This window comes from Rhipicephalus microplus, chromosome 8 (assembly GCF_043290135.1).
Source record: "Rhipicephalus microplus isolate Deutch F79 chromosome 8, USDA_Rmic, whole genome shotgun sequence".
Classification (NCBI taxonomy): domain Eukaryota; kingdom Metazoa; phylum Arthropoda; class Arachnida; order Ixodida; family Ixodidae; genus Rhipicephalus; species Rhipicephalus microplus.
In genome coordinates, this window is record NC_134707.1 from 111,626,817 (window position 1) to 111,642,178 (window position 15,362).

Consider the following 15,362-nt stretch of genomic DNA (forward strand, 5'->3'; position numbering starts at 1 on the left):
CTGGACGTTGTCTTTACTCAAAGTATTCTCTAAAACGACACCCAACTGTTCATGAATTCACATATATCGGTCATAATATTAGAACTGAAACCTTAATGCAAGCCTTCTGAATGTTGTCTTTAGTCAAATTATTCTCTAAAACGACACCCAACTGTTCATGAATTCACATATATCGGTCATCTTATTAGAACTGAATCCTTAATGCAAGTCTTCTGGACTTTGTCTTTAGTCAAACTATTCTCTAAAACGACAGACGACACCCAACTGTTCATGAAGTCACAGATATTGGTCATAATATTAGAACTGAAACCTTAATGCAAGACTTCTGGACCTTGTCTTTAGTCAAAGTATTCTCTAAAACGACACCCAACTGTTCATGAAGTCACAGATATTGGTCATAATATTAGAACTGAAACCTTAATGCAAGACTTCTGGACGTTGTCTTTAGTCAAAGTATTCTCTAAAACGACACCCAACTATTCACGAATTCACATATATCGGTCATAATATTAGAACTCAAAACTTAATGCAAGCCTTCTGAATGTTGTCTTTAGTCAAAATATTCTCTAAAACGACACCCAACTGTTCATAAATTCACATATATCGGTCATCTTATTAGAATTGAATCCTTAATGCAAGTCTTCAGGACATTGTCTTCAGTCAAACTATTCTCTAAAACGACAGACGACACCCAACTGTTCATGAAGTCACAGATATCGGTCATAATATCAGAACTGAAACCTTAATGCAAGACTTCTGGACGTTGTCTTTAGTCGAAGTATTTTCTAAAACGACACCCAACTGTTCATGAATTCACTTATATTGGTCATAATATTAGAACTGAAACGTTAATGCAAGCCTTCTGAATGTTGTCTTTATACAAACTATTCTTTAAAACGACACCCAACTGTTCATGAATTCACATATATCAGTCATAATAATAGAACTGAATCCTTAATGCAAGCCTTCTGGACGTTGTCTTTAGTCAAACTATTCTCTAAAACGACAGACGACAAGTTGTCTTTAGTCAAAGTATTCTCTAAAAGGACACCAAACTGTTCATGAATTCACATATATCGGTCATAATATTAGAACTGAAACCTTAATGCAAGCCTTCTGAACGTTGTCTTTAGTCAAACTATTCTCTAAAACGACAGACGACACCCAACTGTTCATGAAGTCCCAGATATTGGTCATAATATTAGAACTGAAACCTTAATGCAAGACTTCTGGATCTTGTCTTTAGTCAAAGTATTCTCTAAAACGACACCCAACAATTCATGAATTCACAAATATCGGTCATAATATCAGAAATGAAACCTCATTGCAAGCATTCTGAACGTTGTCTTTAGTCAAACTATTCTATAGAACGACAGACGACACCCAACTGTTCATGAAGTCACAGATATCGGTCATAATATTAGAACTGAAACCTTACTGCAAGACTTCTGGACGTTGTCTTTACTCAAAGTATTCTCTAAAACGACACCCAACTGTTCATGAATTCACATATATCGGTCATAATATTAGAACTGAAACCTTAATGCAAGCCTTCTGAATGTTGTCTTTAGTCAAATTATTCTCTAAAACGACACCCAACTGTTCATGAATTCACATATATCGGTCATCTTATTAGAACTGAATCCTTAATGCAAGTCTTCTGGACTTTGTCTTTAGTCAAACTATTCTCTAAAACGACAGACGACACCCAACTGTTCATGAAGTCACAGATATTGGTCATAATATTAGAACTGAAACCTTAATGCAAGACTTCTGGACCTTGTCTTTAGTCAAAGTATTCTCTAAAACGACACCCAACTGTTCATGAAGTCACAGATATTGGTCATAATATTAGAACTGAAACCTTAATGCAAGACTTCTGGACGTTGTCTTTAGTCAAAGTATTCTCTAAAACGACACCCAACTATTCACGAATTCACATATATCGGTCATAATATTAGAACTCAAAACTTAATGCAAGCCTTCTGAATGTTGTCTTTAGTCAAAATATTCTCTAAAACGACACCCAACTGTTCATAAATTCACATATATCGGTCATCTTATTAGAATTGAATCCTTAATGCAAGTCTTCAGGACATTGTCTTCAGTCAAACTATTCTCTAAAACGACAGACGACACCCAACTGTTCATGAAGTCACAGATATCGGTCATAATATTAGAACTGAAACCTTAATGCAAGACTTCTGGACGTTGTCTTTAGTCGAAGTATTTTCTAAAACGACACCCAACTGTTCATGAATTCACTTATATTGGTCATAATATTAGAACTGAAACCTTAATGCAAGCCTTCTGAATGTTGTCTTTATACAAACTATTCTTTAAAACGACACCCAACTGTTCATGAATTCACATATATCAGTCATAATAATAGAACTGAATCCTTAATGCAAGCCTTCTGGACGTTGTCTTTAGTCAAACTATTCTCTAAAACGACAGACGACAAGTTGTCTTTAGTCAAAGTATTCTCTAAAAGGACACCAAACTGTTCATGAATTCACATATATCGGTCATAATATTAGAACTGAAACCTTAATGCAAGCCTTCTGAACGTTGTCTTTAGTCAAACTATTCTCTAAAACGACAGACGACACCCAACTGTTCATGAAGTCACAGATATTGGTCATAATATTAGAACTGAAACCTTAATGCAAGACTTCTGGACCTTGTCTTTAGTCAAAGTATTCTCTAAAACGACACCCAACTGTTCATGAAGTCACAGATATTGGTCATAATATTAGAACTGAAACCTTAATGCAAGACTTCTGGACGTTGTCTTTAGTCAAAGTATTCTCTAAAACGACACCCAACTATTCACGAATTCACATATATCGGTCATAATATTAGAACTCAAAACTTAATGCAAGCCTTCTGAATGTTGTCTTTAGTCAAAATATTCTCTAAAACGACACCCAACTGTTCATAAATTCACATATATCGGTCATCTTATTAGAATTGAATCCTTAATGCAAGTCTTCAGGACATTGTCTTCAGTCAAACTATTCTCTAAAACGACAGACGACACCCAACTGTTCATGAAGTCACAGATATCGGTCATAATATCAGAACTGAAACCTTAATGCAAGACTTCTGGACGTTGTCTTTAGTCGAAGTATTTTCTAAAACGACACCCAACTGTTCATGAATTCACTTATATTGGTCATAATATTAGAACTGAAACGTTAATGCAAGCCTTCTGAATGTTGTCTTTATACAAACTATTCTTTAAAACGACACCCAACTGTTCATGAATTCACATATATCAGTCATAATAATAGAACTGAATCCTTAATGCAAGCCTTCTGGACGTTGTCTTTAGTCAAACTATTCTCTAAAACGACAGACGACAAGTTGTCTTTAGTCAAAGTATTCTCTAAAAGGACACCAAACTGTTCATGAATTCACATATATCGGTCATAATATTAGAACTGAAACCTTAATGCAAGCCTTCTGAACGTTGTCTTTAGTCAAACTATTCTCTAAAACGACAGACGACACCCAACTGTTCATGAAGTCCCAGATATTGGTCATAATATTAGAACTGAAACCTTAATGCAAGACTTCTGGATCTTGTCTTTAGTCAAAGTATTCTCTAAAACGACACCCAACAATTCATGAATTCACAAATATCGGTCATAATATCAGAAATGAAACCTCATTGCAAGCATTCTGAACGTTGTCTTTAGTCAAACTATTCTATAGAACGACAGACGACACCCAACTGTTCATGAAGTCACAGATATCGGTCATAATATTAGAACTGAAACCTTACTGCAAGACTTCTGGACGTTGTCTTTACTCAAAGTATTCTCTAAAACGACACCCAACTGTTCATGAATTCACATATATCGGTCATAATATTAGAACTGAAACCTTAATGCAAGCCTTCTGAATGTTGTCTTTAGTCAAATTATTCTCTAAAACGACACCCAACTGTTCATGAATTCACATATATCGGTCATCTTATTAGAACTGAATCCTTAATGCAAGTCTTCTGGACTTTGTCTTTAGTCAAACTATTCTCTAAAACGACAGACGATACCCAACTGTTGATGAATTCACAGATATCGGTCATAATATTAGAACTGAAACCTTAATGCAAGACTTCTGGACGTTGTCTTTAGTCGAAGTATTCTCTAAAACGATACCCAACTGTTCATGAAGTCACAGATATTGGTCATAATATTAGAACTGAAACCTTAATGCAAGACTTCTGGACGTTGTCTTTAGTCAAAGTATTCTCTAAAACGACACCCAACTATTCACGAATTCACATATATCGGTCATAATATTAGAACTCAAAACTTAATGCAAGCCTTCTGAATGTTGTCTTTAGTCAAAATATTCTCTAAAACGACACCCAACTGTTCATAAATTCACATATATCGGTCATCTTATTAGAACTGAATCCTTAATGCAAGTCTTCTGGACGTTGTCTTTAGTCAAACTATTCTCTAAAACGACAGACGACACCCAACTGTTCATGAAGTCACAGATATCGGTCATAATATTAGAACTGAAACCTTAATGCAAGACTTCTGGACGTTGTCTTTAGTCGAAGTATTTTCTAAAACGACACCCAAATGTTCATGAATTCACTTATATTGGTCATAATATTAGAACTGAAACCTTAATGCAAGCCTTCTGAATGTTGTCTTTATACAAACTATTCTTTAAAACGACACCCAACTGTTCATGAATTCACATATATCAGTCATAATAATAGAACTGAATCCTTAATGCAAGCCTTCTGGACGTTGTCTTTAGTCAAACTATTCTCTAAAACGACAGACGACAAGTTGTCTTTAGTCAAAGTATTCTCTAAAAGGACACCAAACTGTTCATGAATTCACATATATCGGTCATAATATTAGAACTGAAACCTTAATGCAAGCCTTCTGAACGTTGTCTTTAGTCAAACTATTCTCTAAAACGACAGACGACACCCAACTGTTCATGAAGTCCCAGATATTGGTCATAATATTAGAACTGAAACCTTAATGCAAGACTTCTGGATCTTGTCTTTAGTCAAAGTATTCTCTAAAACGACACCCAACAATTCATGAATTCACAAATATCGGTCATAATATCAGAAATGAAACCTCATTGCAAGCATTCTGAACGTTGTCTTTAGTCAAACTATTCTATAGAACGACAGACGACACCCAACTGTTCATGAAGTCACAGATATCGGTCATAATATTAGAACTGAAACCTTACTGCAAGACTTCTGGACGTTGTCTTTACTCAAAGTATTCTCTAAAACGACACCCAACTGTTCATGAATTCACATATATCGGTCATAATATTAGAACTGAAACCTTAATGCAAGCCTTCTGAATGTTGTCTTTAGTCAAATTATTCTCTAAAACGACACCCAACTGTTCATGAATTCACATATATCGGTCATCTTATTAGAACTGAATCCTTAATGCAAGTCTTCTGGACTTTGTCTTTAGTCAAACTATTCTCTAAAACGACAGACGATACCCAACTGTTGATGAATTCACAGATATCGGTCATAATATTAGAACTGAAACCTTAATGCAAGACTTCTGGACGTTGTCTTTAGTCGAAGTATTCTCTAAAACGATACCCAACTGTTCATGAAGTCACAGATATTGGTCATAATATTAGAACTGAAACCTTAATGCAAGACTTCTGGACGTTGTCTTTAGTCAAAGTATTCTCTAAAACGACACCCAACTATTCACGAATTCACATATATCGGTCATAATATTAGAACTCAAAACTTAATGCAAGCCTTCTGAATGTTGTCTTTAGTCAAAATATTCTCTAAAACGACACCCAACTGTTCATAAATTCACATATATCGGTCATCTTATCAGAACTGAATCCTTAATGCAAGTCTTCTGGACGTTGTCTTTAGTCAAACTATTCTCTAAAACGACAGACGACACCCAACTGTTCATGAAGTCACAGATATCGGTCATAATATTAGAACTGAAACCTTAATGCAAGACTTCTGGACGTTGTCTTTAGTCGAAGTATTTTCTAAAACGACACCCAACTGTTCATGAATTCACTTATATTGGTCATAATATTAGAACTGAAACCTTAATGCAAGCCTTCTGAATGTTGTCTTTATACAAACTATTCTTTAAAACGACACCCAACTGTTCATGAATTCACATATATCAGTCATAATAATAGAACTGAATCCTTAATGCAAGCCTTCTGGACGTTGTCTTTAGTCAAACTATTCTCTAAAACGACAGACGACAAGTTGTCTTTAGTCAAAGTATTCTCTAAAAGGACACCAAACTGTTCATGAATTCACATATATCGGTCATAATATTAGAACTGAAACCTTAATGCAAGCCTTCTGAACGTTGTCTTTAGTCAAACTATTCTCTAAAACGACAGACGACACCCAACTGTTCATGAAGTCCCAGATATTGGTCATAATATTAGAACTGAAACCTTAATGCAAGACTTCTGGATCTTGTCTTTAGTCAAAGTATTCTCTAAAACGACACCCAACAATTCATGAATTCACAAATATCGGTCATAATATCAGAAATGAAACCTCATTGCAAGCATTCTGAACGTTGTCTTTAGTCAAACTATTCTATAGAACGACAGACGACACCCAACTGTTCATGAAGTCACAGATATCGGTCATAATATTAGAACTGAAACCTTACTGCAAGACTTCTGGACGTTGTCTTTAGTCAAAGTATTCTCTAAAACGACACCCAACTGTTCATAAAATCACATATATCGGTCATCTTATTATAACTGAAACCTTAATGCAAGCCTTCGGAACGTTGTCTTTAGTCAAACTATTCTCTAAAATGACAGACGACACCCAACTGTTCATGAAGTCACAGATATCGGTCGTAATATTAGAAATGAAACCTTAATACAAGACTTCTGAATGTTGTTTTTAGTCAAACTATTCTCTAAAACGACACCCAACTGTTCATGAATTCACATATATCGGTCATTATAATAGAAATGAAACCTTATTGAAAGCCTTTTGAACGTTGTCTTTAGTCAAACCATTCTATAAAACGACAGACGACACCCACCTGTTCATGAAGTCACAGATATCGGTCATAATATTAGAACTGAAACCTTAATGCAATACTTCTGCACATTGTCTTTAGTCAATGTATTCTCTAAAACGACACCCAACTGTTCATGAAGTCACATATATCGGTCATATTTTTAGTACTGAAAACCTAATGCAAGCCTTCTGAACGTTGCCTTTAGTCAAACTATTCTCTAATACGACACACGACACCCAACTGTTCATGAAGTCACAGATATCGGTCATAATAATAGAACTGAAACCTTAATGCAAGACTTCTGGACGTTGTCTTTAGTCAAATTATTCTCTAAAACGACACCCGACTCTTCAGAAAATCACATATATCGGTCATAATATTAGAACTGAAACCTTAATGCAAGCCTTCTGAATGTTGTCTTTAGTCAAACTATTCTCGAAAACGACACCCAACTGTTCATGAATTCACATATATCGGTCATCTTATTAGAACTGAATCCTTAATGCAAGTCTTCTGGACGTTGTCTTTAGTCAAACTATCCTCTAAAACGACAGACGATACCCAACTGTTCATGAATTCACAGATATCGGTCATAATATTAGAACTGAAACCTTAATGCAAGACTTCTGGACGTTGTCTTTTGTCGAAGTATTCTCTAAAACGACACCACACTATTCATGAATTGACATATATCGGTCATAATATTAGAACTGAAACCTTATTGCAAGCCTTCTGAATGTTGTCTTTAGTCAAAATATTCTCTAAAACGACACCCAACTGTTCATGAATTCACATATATTGGTCATCTTATTAGAACTGAATCCTTAATGCAAGTCTTCTGGACGTTGTCTTTAGTCAAACTATTCTCTAAAACGACAGACGACACCCAACTGTTCATGAATTCACATATATTGGTCATAATATTAGAACTGAAACCTTAATGCAAGACTTCTGGACGTTGTCTTTAGTCAAACAATTCTCTAAAACGACAGTCGAGACCCAACTGTTCATGAAGTCACAGATATCGGTCATAGTATTAGAACTGAAACCTTAATGCAAGACTTCTGGACCTTGTCTTTAGTCAAATTATTCTCTAAAACGACACCCAACAATTCATGAATTCACAAATATCGGTCATAATATCAGAAATGAAACCTCATTGCAAGCATTCTGAACGTTGTCTTTAGTCAAACTATTCTATAGAACGACAGACGACACCCAACTGTTCATGAAGTCACAGATATCGGTCATAATATTAGAACTGAAACCTTACTGCAAGACTTCTGGACGTTGTCTTTACTCAAAGTATTCTCTAAAACGACACCCAACTGTTCATGAATTCACATATATCGGTCATAATATTAGAACTGAAACCTTAATGCAAGCCTTCTGAATGTTGTCTTTAGTCAAACTATTCTCTAAAACGACACCCAACTGTTCATGAATTCACAATATCGGTCATAATATTAGAACTGAATCCTTAATGCAAGCCTTCTGGACGTTGTCTTTAGTCAAACTATTCTCTAAAACGACAGACGACAAGTTGTCTTTAGTCAAAGTATTCTCTAAAAGGACACCAAACTGTTCAAGAATTCACATATATCGGTCATAATATTAGAACTGAAACCTTAATGCAAGCCTTCTGAACGTTGTCTTTAGTCAAACTATTCTCTAAAACGACAGACGACACCCAACTGTTCATGAAGTCACAGATATTGGTCATAATATTAGAACTGAAACCTTAATGCAAGACTTCTGGACCTTGTCTTTAGTCAAAGTATTCTCTAAAACGACACCCAACTGTTCATGAAGTCACAGATATTTGTCATAATATTAGAACTGAAACCTTAATGCAAGACTTCTGGACGTTGTCTTTAGTCAAAGTATTCTCTAAAACGACACCCAACTATTCACGAATTCACATATATCGGTCATAATATTAGAACTCAAAACTTAATGCAAGCCTTCTGAATGTTGTCTTTAGTCAAAATATTCTCTAAAACGACACCCAACTGTTCATAAATTCACATATATCGGTCATCTTATTAGAATTGAATCCTTAATGCAAGTCTTCAGGACATTGTCTTCAGTCAAACTATTCTCTAAAACGACAGACGACACCCAACTGTTCATGAAGTCACAGATATCGGTCATAATATTAGAACTGAAACCTTAATGCAAGACTTCTGGACGTTGTCTTTAGTCGAAGTATTTTCTAAAACGACACCCAACTGTTCATGAATTCACTTATATTGGTCATAATATTAGAACTGAAACCTTAATGCAAGCCTTCTGAATGTTGTCTTTATACAAACTATTCTTTAAAACGACACCCAACTGTTCATGAATTCACATATATCAGTCATAATAATAGAACTGAATCCTTAATGCAAGCCTTCTGGACGTTGTCTTTAGTCAAACTATTCTCTAAAACGACAGACGACAAGTTGTCTTTAGTCAAAGTATTCTCTAAAAGGACACCAAACTGTTCATGAATTCACATATATCGGTCATAATATTAGAACTGAAACCTTAATGCAAGCCTTCTGAACGTTGTCTTTAGTCAAACTATTCTCTAAAACGACAGACGACACCCAACTGTTCATGAAGTCACAGATATTGGTCATAATATTAGAACTGAAACCTTAATGCAAGAGTTCTGGACCTTGTCTTTAGTCAAAGTATTCTCTAAAACGACACCCAACTGTTCATGAAGTCACAGATATTGGTCTTAATATTAGAACTGAAACCTTAATGCAAGACTTCTGGACGTTGTCTTTAGTCAAAGTATTCTCTAAAACGACACCCAACTATTCACGAATTCACATATATCGGTCATAATATTAGAACTCAAAACTTAATGCAAGCCTTCTGAATGTTGTCTTTAGTCAAAATATTCTCTAAAACGACACCCAACTGTTCATAAATTCACATATATCGGTCATCTTATTAGAATTGAATCCTTAATGCAAGTCTTCAGGACATTGTCTTCAGTCAAACTATTCTCTAAAACGACAGACGACACCCAACTGTTCATGAAGTCACAGATATCGGTCATAATATCAGAACTGAAACCTTAATGCAAGACTTCTGGACGTTGTCTTTAGTCGAAGTATTTTCTAAAACGACACCCAACTGTTCATGAATTCACTTATATTGGTCATAATATTAGAACTGAAACGTTAATGCAAGCCTTCTGAATGTTGTCTTTATACAAACTATTCTTTAAAACGACACCCAACTGTTCATGAATTCACATATATCAGTCATAATAATAGAACTGAATCCTTAATGCAGGCCTTCTGGACGTTGTCTTTAGTCAAACTATTCTCTAAAACGACAGACGACAAGTTGTCTTTAGTCAAAGTATTCTCTAAAAGGACACCAAACTGTTCATGAATTCACATATATCGGTCATAATATTAGAACTGAAACCTTAATGCAAGCCTTCTGAACGTTGTCTTTAGTCAAACTATTCTCTAAAACGACAGACGACACCCAACTGTTCATGAAGTCCCAGATATTGGTCATAATATTAGAACTGAAACCTTAATGCAAGACTTCTGGATCTTGTCTTTAGTCAAAGTATTCTCTAAAACGACACCCAACAATTCATGAATTCACAAATATCGGTCATAATATCAGAAATGAAACCTCATTGCAAGCATTCTGAACGTTGTCTTTAGTCAAACTATTCTATAGAACGACAGACGACACCCAACTGTTCATGAAGTCACAGATATCGGTCATAATATTAGAACTGAAACCTTACTGCAAGACTTCTGGACGTTGTCTTTACTCAAAGTATTCTCTAAAACGACACCCAACTGTTCATGAATTCACATATATCGGTCATAATATTAGAACTGAAACCTTAATGCAAGCCTTCTGAATGTTGTCTTTAGTCAAATTATTCTCTAAAACGACACCCAACTGTTCATGAATTCACATATATCGGTCATCTTATTAGAACTGAATCCTTAATGCAAGTCTTCTGGACTTTGTCTTTAGTCAAACTATTCTCTAAAACGACAGACGATACCCAACTGTTGATGAATTCACAGATATCGGTCATAATATTAGAACTGAAACCTTAATGCAAGACTTCTGGACGTTGTCTTTAGTCGAAGTATTCTCTAAAACGATACCCAACTGTTCATGAAGTCACAGATATTGGTCATAATATTAGAACTGAAACCTTAATGCAAGACTTCTGGACGTTGTCTTTAGTCAAAGTATTCTCTAAAACGACACCCAACTATTCACGAATTCACATATATCGGTCATAATATTAGAACTCAAAACTTAATGCAAGCCTTCTGAATGTTGTCTTTAGTCAAAATATTCTCTAATACGACACCCAACTGTTCATAAATTCACATATATCGGTCATCTTATTAGAACTGAATCCTTAATGCAAGTCTTCTGGACGTTGTCTTTAGTCAAACTATTCTCTAAAACGACAGACGACACCCAACTGTTCATGAAGTCACAGATATCGGTCATAATATTAGAACTGAAACCTTAATGCAAGACTTCTGGACGTTGTCTTTAGTCGAAGTATTTTCTAAAACGACACCCAACTGTTCATGAATTCACTTATATTGGTCATAATATTAGAACTGAAACCTTAATGCAAGCCTTCTGAATGTTGTCTTTATACAAACTATTCTTTAAAACGACACCCAACTGTTCATGAATTCACATATATCAGTCATAATAATAGAACTGAATCCTTAATGCAAGCCTTCTGGACGTTGTCTTTAGTCAAACTATTCTCTAAAACGACAGACGACAAGTTGTCTTTAGTCAAAGTATTCTCTAAAAGGACACCAAACTGTTCATGAATTCACATATATCGGTCATAATATTAGAACTGAAACCTTAATGCAAGCCTTCTGAACGTTGTCTTTAGTCAAACTATTCTCTAAAACGACAGACGACACCCAACTGTTCATGAAGTCCCAGATATTGGTCATAATATTAGAACTGAAACCTTAATGCAAGACTTCTGGATCTTGTCTTTAGTCAAAGTATTCTCTAAAACGACACCCAACAATTCATGAATTCACAAATATCGGTCATAATATCAGAAATGAAACCTCATTGCAAGCATTCTGAACGTTGTCTTTAGTCAAACTATTCTATAGAACGACAGACGACACCCAACTGTTCATGAAGTCACAGATATCGGTCATAATATTAGAACTGAAACCTTACTGCAAGACTTCTGGACGTTGTCTTTACTCAAAGTATTCTCTAAAACGACACCCAACTGTTCATGAATTCACATATATCGGTCATAATATTAGAACTGAAACCTTAATGCAAGCCTTCTGAATGTTGTCTTTAGTCAAATTATTCTCTAAAACGACACCCAACTGTTCATGAATTCACATATATCGGTCATCTTATTAGAACTGAATCCTTAATGCAAGTCTTCTGGACTTTGTCTTTAGTCAAACTATTCTCTAAAACGACAGACGATACCCAACTGTTGATGAATTCACAGATATCGGTCATAATATTAGAACTGAAACCTTAATGCAAGACTTCTGGACGTTGTCTTTAGTCGAAGTATTCTCTAAAACGATACCCAACTGTTCATGAAGTCACAGATATTGGTCATAATATTAGAACTGAAACCTTAATGCAAGACTTCTGGACGTTGTCTTTAGTCAAAGTATTCTCTAAAACGACACCCAACTATTCACGAATTCACATATATCGGTCATAATATTAGAACTCAAAACTTAATGCAAGCCTTCTGAATGTTGTCTTTAGTCAAAATATTCTCTAAAACGACACCCAACTGTTCATAAATTCACATATATCGGTCATCTTATCAGAACTGAATCCTTAATGCAAGTCTTCTGGACGTTGTCTTTAGTCAAACTATTCTCTAAAACGACAGACGACACCCAACTGTTCATGAAGTCACAGATATCGGTCATAATATTAGAACTGAAACCTTAATGCAAGACTTCTGGACGTTGTCTTTAGTCGAAGTATTTTCTAAAACGACACCCAACTGTTCATGAATTCACTTATATTGGTCATAATATTAGAACTGAAACCTTAATGCAAGCCTTCTGAATGTTGTCTTTATACAAACTATTCTTTAAAACGACACCCAACTGTTCATGAATTCACATATATCAGTCATAATAATAGAACTGAATCCTTAATGCAAGCCTTCTGGACGTTGTCTTTAGTCAAACTATTCTCTAAAACGACAGACGACAAGTTGTCTTTAGTCAAAGTATTCTCTAAAAGGACACCAAACTGTTCATGAATTCACATATATCGGTCATAATATTAGAACTGAAACCTTAATGCAAGCCTTCTGAACGTTGTCTTTAGTCAAACTATTCTCTAAAACGACAGACGACACCCAACTGTTCATGAAGTCCCAGATATTGGTCATAATATTAGAACTGAAACCTTAATGCAAGACTTCTGGATCTTGTCTTTAGTCAAAGTATTCTCTAAAACGACACCCAACAATTCATGAATTCACAAATATCGGTCATAATATCAGAAATGAAACCTCATTGCAAGCATTCTGAACGTTGTCTTTAGTCAAACTATTCTATAGAACGACAGACGACACCCAACTGTTCATGAAGTCACAGATATCGGTCATAATATTAGAACTGAAACCTTACTGCAAGACTTCTGGACGTTGTCTTTAGTCAAAGTATTCTCTAAAACGACACCCAACTGTTCATAAAATCACATATATCGGTCATCTTATTATAACTGAAACCTTAATGCAAGCCTTCGGAACGTTGTCTTTAGTCAAACTATTCTCTAAAATGACAGACGACACCCAACTGTTCATGAAGTCACAGATATCGGTCGTAATATTAGAAATGAAACCTTAATACAAGACTTCTGAATGTTGTTTTTAGTCAAACTATTCTCTAAAACGACACCCAACTGTTCATGAATTCACATATATCGGTCATTATAATAGAAATGAAACCTTATTGAAAGCCTTTTGAACGTTGTCTTTAGTCAAACCATTCTATAAAACGACAGACGACACCCACCTGTTCACGAAGTCACAGATATCGGTCATAATATTAGAACTGAAACCTTAATGCAAGACTTCTGGACGTTGTCTTTAGTCAAAGTATTCTCTAAAACGACACCCAACTGTTCATGAATTCACATATATCGGTCATATTATTAGAACTGAATCCTTATTGCAAGCCTTCTGAATGTTGTCTTTAGTGAAACTATTCTCTAAAACGACAGACGACACCCCACTGTTCATGAGGTCCCAGACATCGGTCATAATATTAGAGCTGAAACCTTAATGCAAGACTTCAGGACGTTGTCTTTAGTCAAAGTATTCTCAAAACGACACCCAACTGTTCATGAAGTCACATATATCGGTCATAATATTAGAACTGAAACCTTAAGGCAGTCCTCCTGAACGTTGTCTTTAGTCAAACTATTCTCTAAAATGACAGACAACACTCAACTCTTCATGAAGTCACAGATTTCAGTCAAAATATTACAACTGAAACCTTAATGCTAGCCTGCTGAACGTTGTCTTTAGTCAAACTATTCTCAAAAGCGACAGACGAGACCCAACTCTTCATGAAGTCACATATATCGGTCATAATAATAGGACTAAAACCTTAATGCAAGACTTCCGGACATTGTATTTAGTCAAAGTATTCTCTAAAACGACACCCAACTGTTCATGAAGTCACATATATCAGTCATATTAGAACTGAAACCTTAATGCAAGCCTTCTGAACGTTGTCATTAGTCAAACAATTCTCTAAAACGACAGACAACACCGAACTGCTCATGAAGTCACAGATATCAGTCATAATATTAGAACCGACACCTTAATGCAAGACTTCTGGACGTTGTCTTTAGTCAAAGTATTCTCTAAAACGACACCCAACAATTCATGAATTCACATATTTCGGTCATAATATTAGAAATAAAACCTTATTGAAAGCCTTCTGAACGTTGTCTTTAGTCAAGCTATTCTATAGAACGACAGACGACACCCAACTGTTCATGAAGTCACAGATATCGGTCATAATATTAGAACTGAAACCTTAATGCAAGACTTCTGGACGTTGTCTTTAGTCGAAGTATTTTCTAAAACGACACCCAACTGTTCATGAATTCACATATTTCGGTCATAATATTAGAACTGAAACCTTAATGCAAGCCTTCTGAATGTTGTCTTTAGTCAAACTATTCTCTAAAACGACACCCAACTGTTCATGAATTCACAATATCGGTCATAATATTAGAACTGAATCCTTAATGCAAGCC